Here is a 9,049-nt window from a genome sequence, read left to right as displayed (position 1 = left end):
AACCTCTTTGGCGAAGCCATGTCGATCTCAGCGTGATTGGGTTGGCCGGTGAGGATGCTCCGGCTGACTTTGCTGTCGGAGGAGGGGAAGAAGATCTTAGGCGTCTGGAGATGGAGCCCGAGGTACTGCTCCGCTGTGATGGAGGGTTTCGTCGTTGGAGCAGCTCCGGTGAGTTGTACGACGCCGAGGCTGAAGCAGGACAAGAGAGACAACGAACAACGTTAACCTGAGTGGAATTCTAATAGCATCTCCAATACATGACGTAAAATACATAACCACAAAGTGCTAGATGTAAAATACATCAGCCGCTCATCTCTGAACTTAACTGTCGAAACTGAACTTAACTGTCGAAACTGAACTTAACTGTCGAAACTGAATTTTGCTGTCGAAACTGAATTTTGCTGTCGAAACTGAACGCACTAGCAAGGTGAGGCTACACGTCGGTCGACTGACTTTTTCATCTCTGGTCAGTCGATTTTGCAGCCGTTGGATACGAAATCAAGGGCCTGCGGTTCATCTTCAACCTCCACCCCCCTGAGCCGCCAGCCACCACCGGCCAAACAGCAGCCCCCCGCCGCCCGCGGCCGGCGGTGCGCCGCCCCGCCCGCCCCGAAAACACTCCCCACCGCCGGTCCGCCGCCGCCCCGGCCATCCCTCTAGGCCCCCCCGTGCCGAGCTTTTTCTCCGGCGATCCCCACGCCACCGCCCCGCCAACGCCCCGCCACCGCCGGCGACCACCGCCCCCATCCTGAACCCTAAGATAGATAGTGGGGTACCTCTCCGGCGAGCCCCCCTCCCCGCTGCGGCTGGTTCTTCCTTCACCCCGGCGAGCCCCCCCCCACCCCCTGAAAATCGACTGACCCAAAAGTCGATTCAGTCGACTGAAGTGTAGCTAAATCGGAGCAGCATCGCAAGCAAGAGCAAGAGCGAGAGCAGCAGCGCGAGCAAGAGCAATAGCAAGAGCAGACCAGGCAGGGGACCGAGAGCAAGAGCAGAGCAGCAGCGCGAGCGAGAGCTAAAGCAGCAGCAGCTCCTACTGATGTGGACGTCGCCGCCGAGGGAGCGACGCCGTGGAGGAAGTGGCCGGCGACGCCGCCGTGGATGGAGCCGCGCCGTGTCGGCTCGGGACCGAGCGCCGGCAGCACCGTGAGATCGAATCAAGAAGAAAATGCGGCGATTAGTGTACAACCTCTTTGGTGGCGCCGATTAGGCCGCAGCTTCATCCGAGGAAACGGTGATGATGATGCTCTTCCGGTGGTGCAGGTGAAGACGGCGGTGTGGGAATGGAGGTGGCGCGAAAGACGAGGGGAACGTCGGGGCAGCTCCTTGGAGGTGGAGGACGGGGTGGCTGAACCGGCGGGACGATGAGATCGACGACGGATCCTCATCCGGTACGGTGGATGAGGGACGTCGAGGTGTTGCTGTGGACGACGTCGTCGGGGAAGAGGCTCCGGCTGGGTGGCGGACGGAGCAGGGTGTGGGGTTTCGTCGCGGGTTTTCGCGGCCTCGGTGTACGAATGGGTGGGCGGATGGGATGGCAGTGGGGAACCATGGCTTAGAGACGCGCTTGTCCGAAATGTGGGGTAAGTTACGAAAGTACCCCCACCGATTTGAGGCGGTTCTTTCGGTTCAGGGGTACCACGGGCATTTCGCGTGTCGGGATTTCACAGGAGGTGGGAGTTTTCGCGCGCGTTGTAATTTCGGAATAGCAAGGCGCGGGTTGAGATGGAGGGAGTTGTCGGAGCACAACGAGACAAAGATATATCTTAAATATTTCGGGCTAACAAGGCGCGGGTTGAAATTTCCGGACAAGCCTAACGTGTACTGTACCAAATCAATGCGCACTACAAATGTCATTCAAAACTTTGAATTCATGTTATGTTCAATTAAAATATTTCGCTACGTGTATAATGCATGCAACCTACTACTCAAATGAACGTTTTAGTGCATTCCAAACGTATATACTACCGCTTCAATATGAACTAAATTTGAATTCGTTTCTCTATTTGAATAAGATCTACAGTAATGATTGTTGTGAAGTCAAAGCATTTGAATTCGTTTCTCTGTTTTAATAAGATCTACAATCATCATTATTGTCAAGTTAAACCATCGTTTGTGTATTATCTTCACAGCACACCACATGATTAGTCTCGAGTTACATATGAACTATGTGTACTATATGAACTCGAACTAGATTTTTTGAATCCACTTTATTTTGATTTCAAATCACATTACATTTCTAGCTCTAGCTAGATCTTCATAATCTAAACCATGTCTCATATGTATAATGTGTTTATCACATTATGTATGGTGCCCCGCCCCCTACGCCTACAAGTATTTAGATGTGAGTTGCAAACACCACACATTACCACAAATTCAAATAAAATGTGAGAATGTTCGATATATAGTATTGTTTAGATTGTTCGATATTTAGTTGTAAGCTGCAAACGCCACACATTATCACAAATTCAAATAAAATGTGAGATTGTTTGATGTATAGTATGGTTTAGATTGTTCGGCATTTAGCTGTGAGTTGCAAACGCCATGCATTATCACATTATGGTATAACATGTGCACAGCACGTGTATCACCGCTATATTCATGCATGCAATGTTTAAAACACTATGATCTCCTATTCAAATATATGAATCCGCTTTCATATCAAATTATGATCTTTGTTAGTCTCTTACACCCACACAATCCTCTAACCTTTGTAGCTACCACTAACTTTCTCTCGTGCATGCACACGCCCTCCTCGCCCTCCCCCTCCCTCGGCATTCTATCCACCGGGCACATTCATTTTTTTCTTTAGGTCGTTCTCCCAGAGTCTCCACAACTCCTTTCCGACACACACCGATCGATAAACCTCTCCAGCGATGCCTGCCTACAACATACACACACACCTTCAATCTCCTCCTTTATGTGTCCTTGCCTCGTGTCTCTCATACGGTCAGACACACGTGTAAACTCTCGCCCCTCTTTTCATCGATCTCACAACCGCACACTCCTCCCCCTATCTAGCTAGTAGTTGGGCCTCTCGCACCACCTCCTAGCTCCATTCTCTCTGTCTATCCGTCTCGCTGGGCCTTATTTGCCTCTAACAAATGGACGTACACCGACCGATCTCTCGCTATACATATAGCTAGCTAGGTCCTTATAACTCGTTTTTACCCACACGTCAATCGATCTACCTCATTAGTTGTGTCTCTCCCTTCCTCCGACAAACAACAATTGATCTACCGATCTAGTTAGGTTTGCTTACCAAACACATGGTTCCCCTTCATCATCCATGGATGCGTCCCGACAGATCTATCACGCACAGGCACACACAGAAACACATCCCCACTCTTATTGATAACATTGCAGTTCCACCCTCAGTTTGTCTAGTAGGCCTCTCCCACCATCTTCGAGAAGCAACTCCATCACCCATCCAGCACTCTACCCCTCTCCCTCCCTCTCCCTCCCTCTCTCTCTCCTCTCTCTCTCTGTCCCATCATATTTCCCGTCCTTCAGTTATGTATGGATGTCGACCGATCTCCCTCAAGACATAGCTGGGTCTCTCCTTCTCAACACATATACGAGTCGTTCTACCTCTATAGTTAGGCCTCTGCCTACCCCTCCCCCACCCCCTCCCCCCACACACACCGATACATCGAGCGCTCTAGTCATGTCTCCCTGCCACACACAAACTTGACATGTGCCCTCTAACGTTCCGGTAGGCCAGTCGCCCTATATCTTTGACTTGCACACACACACAATTTCGATGGCTCTCTTCATCGATCTCGCACCCACCCACTTGATCCTCTCTTCGACTCTATCGATAGCTATGACCCCTCCCTCTCTTCTCGTGGATTGCCCGACCCTCTATGTATGATATGGATAGGCCTCCATTTCACACACATTGCATGCAAAATTTTGTTTGAGATGTCATCGACACATATTCCCACAAATAATTCACGAAATCAACCCCCACCCCACCCCCACCCCAAAACAAAAAACACTCACGAACGCGGTTTGTATCTCTCACACACACCCACGTAGGTGGGGGACGTGCACGAAGAGAAGAGGTGCATGCACGGCGCACGTACTCCCGTCTCTTTCCCAACCACACCCGCGCGGGTACACGGTGGAGCTCATTTCTGTACGAAAAAGGCAGCCCACGTGGTAATTTGGCACGTGTACTGGTTGTCCACTTGGTGGAGGGAGGATCGTCTACCACGGGTGAACAAACAAATTGCGACTTGACGTGTTATGTTAAAAAAAGAGGCAAACCATGTGGGGCCTACCTTAGAGGCAAGGCTCTATACACTGGAGTACTTTTGATGTGTCCCGTCAACTCGCAGAACGAGGAGAAGCTTGCTTAGTACGCCGTCTCCCCCGCCCACGGGCGCGGTGGCTCGCAGGATGAGGTGAAGCTTGCTCCGCCTTACGCCCGCTCCCTCGCCCATGCGCGCGGTGGCTCGCAGGACGAGGAGAAAAATTTACTACTCCCTCCGTTTACTCCTCGTCCCTACTACCTTGGTTATAGAGATTATATCATATTGTTTGGAATATATATGTCCTTTAGTAGATTTCAATATGAACTACTAGTACATACTCCAAACACTGATGTATATAGACGTATTTTAGAGTGTAGATTCACTCATTTTGCTCCGTATGTAGCACTCTCCCTCGCCCCTCGACCCTCGCCCACGTGGTGGACGTGCAGCAATTCATTCGGTCTCATATAGCCAGAACGATATATACTGCACTACCATTATTGCTCGACTTCCCGAAGAGGCGAAGAGCCAATCGCAAGGTTAATATTTTGGAGATGCCAAGCGCAAGGTTATAGGAGAACGAGTAGTAGGTGCCGCGTCATTTATAAATAAAGTTTTTTTTCTTCAGTGGCACGTACGCAATATGATAGGTTCATATGGAGAGAAAAGGAAACCGCTCCACTATATACATAGTCAGGACGGGCCAGCCTACACGGTTGCTTGCTGGGGTTGCTCTCTTCACACTCTCTCGCACAAAACGACTGTGGCCACATCTCTAACATCCCGGCGGATCACGTCCGCTTGGGGAAGGGGTGGATGCTTAGTGTAGATGCGGTGGCCGTCGCCGACGGCGAAAACCCACTGTCGGCACGTCCCGATCAGGGGTCCCCGCCGTTCTCTCTCACAAAGCCGGTGAGGTTGCCTTCGTCCCTTGCTCACTGCCGCGACGTGGGCAGTTGCCGCCTCCCGCCGCCCTCCTCAAGGTTGAGCTACGTCCCTCAGGTACAACTCCCTTTACAGCCGGCTTGCACCACTGCTCCAGCTGCCCACATCACTCCCTGTGGATATTTCTCTACTTCTTTGCCCCGCACATACCTCTACTGGCTTCTACGTACTGTATTTGTGATGAGTTTATGTCTCATCAACTAGTCCCAGTAATCTTATTCTAATCACGCTTCTTCAATTTCTTTGCCACAGGGATGCTCATCTCGATTTTGGTGAAACTGCACAAAATGATCCGATGGTCAAAAGGTTGCAAACTTCATTTATTAGGAAGCTCGAACGTTGCCAGCAAATTGAAGCCTGGTCAGGGTTCACGGTTCAAGGGCTAGGGACTGCATGGATCGTTTTTTTCTTTAGCTGCCTCTGTTCCAAAATAAGTGTCAACTTTAGTAGTAGTACAACTTTGTACTAAAGTTTGCACAAAGTTGAGACACTTATTTTGGAACGGAGGGAGTACATATTTGCTATGATCTGTCAATCATTGAGATGCAATAGCATGCATGTTAGTCTCCTTTGTATTTGATGAAATGTTGCAACGGGCAACCTTGGACGCAAGATACATGTAACAGAAGCTGGAAGCTTCATAGCATTGTACAAATTTATCTCGCTGATAAATTACAGTACGTACTATACTAGTACTTCCTCCGTTCCTAAATATAAGTCTTTGTAGAGATTTCACCATGAACCACATGCGGATGTATATAGATGCATTTTAAGTGTAGATTCATTCATTTTGTTCCGTATGTAGTGGAATCTCTACAAAGACTTATCTACTAGTAATAGCTAGCCCCCACTACTAGGAATTCTCTATCCTCTCCTTGAGCCACATCATCAAAATTGATGTAGCCGTTAGATGAAGTAAATCAGTCCATAATAGCCGTCTGATCTAGACGTTGAGAGGCTCCGCACTAAGCCACATGCAAGCATGCAGAAATACCGTGGCACATGCATGTGAGTGGGTTTTAAATCACATCAACATGTCTGCATGCAAGCATGCACCGGTAGCATGCATGTAAGTGAGCTTTTAAGTCCCATTAACATGTCAAAAAGAAAAATATAATCCCATTATGCAGTAGGAGTTGGCTGATCTTTTTTCCTTACGTGGGATGATCTAAATGATGATGGGAGTTTATTTAGTTTGGCTACCACATTTGTCATGCGGTTATAGAGTTTTTTTAGTTCTATGAAATCGATAATTTTGCGCAGAGAGATATACCGCTGTTCCGCGGCAACGCGCGGGGACTCATCTAGTAATATTTAGGAACGGAGGGAGTACTATGTAAAGAGTTAGGTGTCGCACGGTGATAGTGTGAGGTGGGCCATGTAATCACTGAGCCTGCGTGTTTTCACTGCTCTTGCACGCCTCCGCTGTAAGAATGGAGAAAATTGTAATCTAGTAGTAGTACCTCCTTTCGCCGAAAGCGTGGGACATCCAGCAGTCCTACCACCTCAGTAATAAAGACCAATGAGCCGTCAAATCACATAGACCCAGCAGTAAGTTGGACGGACGAAGCAACCATCACTCTTGCGCCAGTGAGAGGTCGCGTCCGCTCTGCCCGGGCATGAATGCGGCACCGATTCTTTGGAGCGGCGCTGACCGTTTCGGGCGGGAAGCGCGCGCGGGCGATGGAGGGGCTTTGGGTGGGCCAGGCTGGTCAGGAGCGGGCGTGGCAGCTGTCCGCATGTCCCTACCGGACACGCCCGGAAACGAGAGGATGCACCGACTCTCGCGGCTAAAATCGTACACTACACAACATCTCTCTGTAGGAGTAGGTCGATCTGTCGCTCTCTCTAACACACACATGCTGTTAAACACACACACACACACACGCACACGCACGCACCTTGGTCCCGTTGCACCTTCTAACGTGACTTATTACACCTAGACGGAGGGAGTAGTAAGTATACGAGATACGGTGGCACACTGACTTAAGTCGAATACAAGTGCCCAAAATTTGTGTGCATGTTATAATAAGGATTCACTTAAAATAGTACGTGAGCGAACAGAGGGATCAATTGGACAGTGTTCCCGAGCAGTAGCGAGATGTGTGAGGTAAGATACACCGCTGGCGCTTTTAATTTTTCTTATTAATTTGTTTGTTTCACCCTCTGACTGGTGGGACCCAACGTACTACGTGGAGAGAGGTAAGGTGACTAAGGCTGCATTATTTCTGCACCACTGTGGATAGTCTTACCACCAAAGCCACATGACACGATTATGATTGAAATCCCAATGACTCCCACACACACAAAAAAACACGGCATGCTTGTCACACGAATGCAGGAATGTATAAAAGGTTATTTCCCTCTCGTTGAACATAACGGGAGGGTTGTGTAGCTGGTTAGCCTGTTCGCTCATCAAACTTGAGGTCTCGGGTTCGATAACTACACTTGAGCATAATTTGTGCCAGGAGGATTCTTTGACTGGTCAAAATGTTTTCTAGGGTTTGCACGCTTCACACTCTCTCTCCAGTATATATATACACGCTGGAGCCTCAGCGCTTGTAGTTGCTCTCTTCACACTCTCTCGCCCTCTCCCGCTGGAGCCTCAGCGCTTGTAGTTGCTCTCTTCACACTCTCTCGCCCTCTCCAGATCTAAACAAGACTTCGTTGGCCTCTCTCTCCCCTCACTGCTGCTCAAAGAGCCGGCAGGATCCGTCCGCCGGGAAGGGAAGGAGGTTAACGCTGTCGCCGTCGGCGAGGGACTACCGGCGCAGCTGTTCACTTTCCACCCAGCGGCGGCGCGGGAGGGCCTCCGACCCCTTCTTCTTCGCCGCCGTCCCGTCGCCCACCGAACCACGCCCCAAGAACCTTAAGGTATAATTTACTTACTCCACATGCATTGCTCTAGCTGCATGTATACCATGAATCTAGGACGTGGTTCAAAGAGGAAAGGAGTGGGGGAAAGTAGTGGGAAAAGTTGTATATAGCATGAATCTAGGACGTGGTTCAAAGAGGAAATGAAGGGGGAAAGTTGTATAGCATGAATCTAGGACGTGGTTCAAAGAGGAAAGGAATGGGGGAAAGTAGTGGGGAAAGTTGTATCGCATAAATCTAGGACGTGGTTCAAAGAGGAAAGGAAGGGGCGAAAGTACTAGTTCAAAAAGGAAAGGAAGGGACAAGGCTGTAGAGTTTGAGCAGGACTAGATTTGCTGCGCTCACATAGGGAAAGGTGTCTAAAGATAACAAAACTGGGACCAACACAAATATGCTCCTTGGTTGTTTGTTCTTTGTTGCAACAGACTGTGCATGACCACAGTACATCGGTAGATGCACATGGTGCTGGTGCGTCCACTGTCCCGTGCAACTCATTAGCTGTTGTTAATCTAAGGCCCTGTTTGGTTAAAAACTCCCTAGTCCCTACCTGCTTGGTTCCAGGGACTAAACATGGACTAGAGGTTATTAAATGACATGCTAAAAGACCATGTTACCCCTAGTAATGAACTAATAGAGACAAGGTGCGATGCGTGGCAGGGGCAACTGTTGGAAAAAGTCCCAAAAAGACTCCCTCGGGGTCTTCTTTCTTTAGTCCCAAATGCCCACTTTTAGTCCCTAAAAGTCCCTCCTGTTTGGTTTAGATGGGACTGACACGGAGTTTTTTTAGTCCCTACACCAAAATGTCCCTGTAAACAAACACCCTCTAATAATGCCGCTGGAAAATTGATGCAATGCCACAGTTAAAAGCAAATTACATGTTTAACGAATTTTATTGTTAATATAATCTCTATGTTAATATTAATCAATGCCACCGTTTGAGAAATGCTACTGTCTTGCTTTCTTTCCCATTT

This window comes from Triticum aestivum, chromosome 2D (assembly GCF_018294505.1).
Source record: "Triticum aestivum cultivar Chinese Spring chromosome 2D, IWGSC CS RefSeq v2.1, whole genome shotgun sequence".
NCBI classification, from domain to species: domain Eukaryota; kingdom Viridiplantae; phylum Streptophyta; class Magnoliopsida; order Poales; family Poaceae; genus Triticum; species Triticum aestivum.
This window is presented reverse-complemented; position numbering follows the sequence as displayed.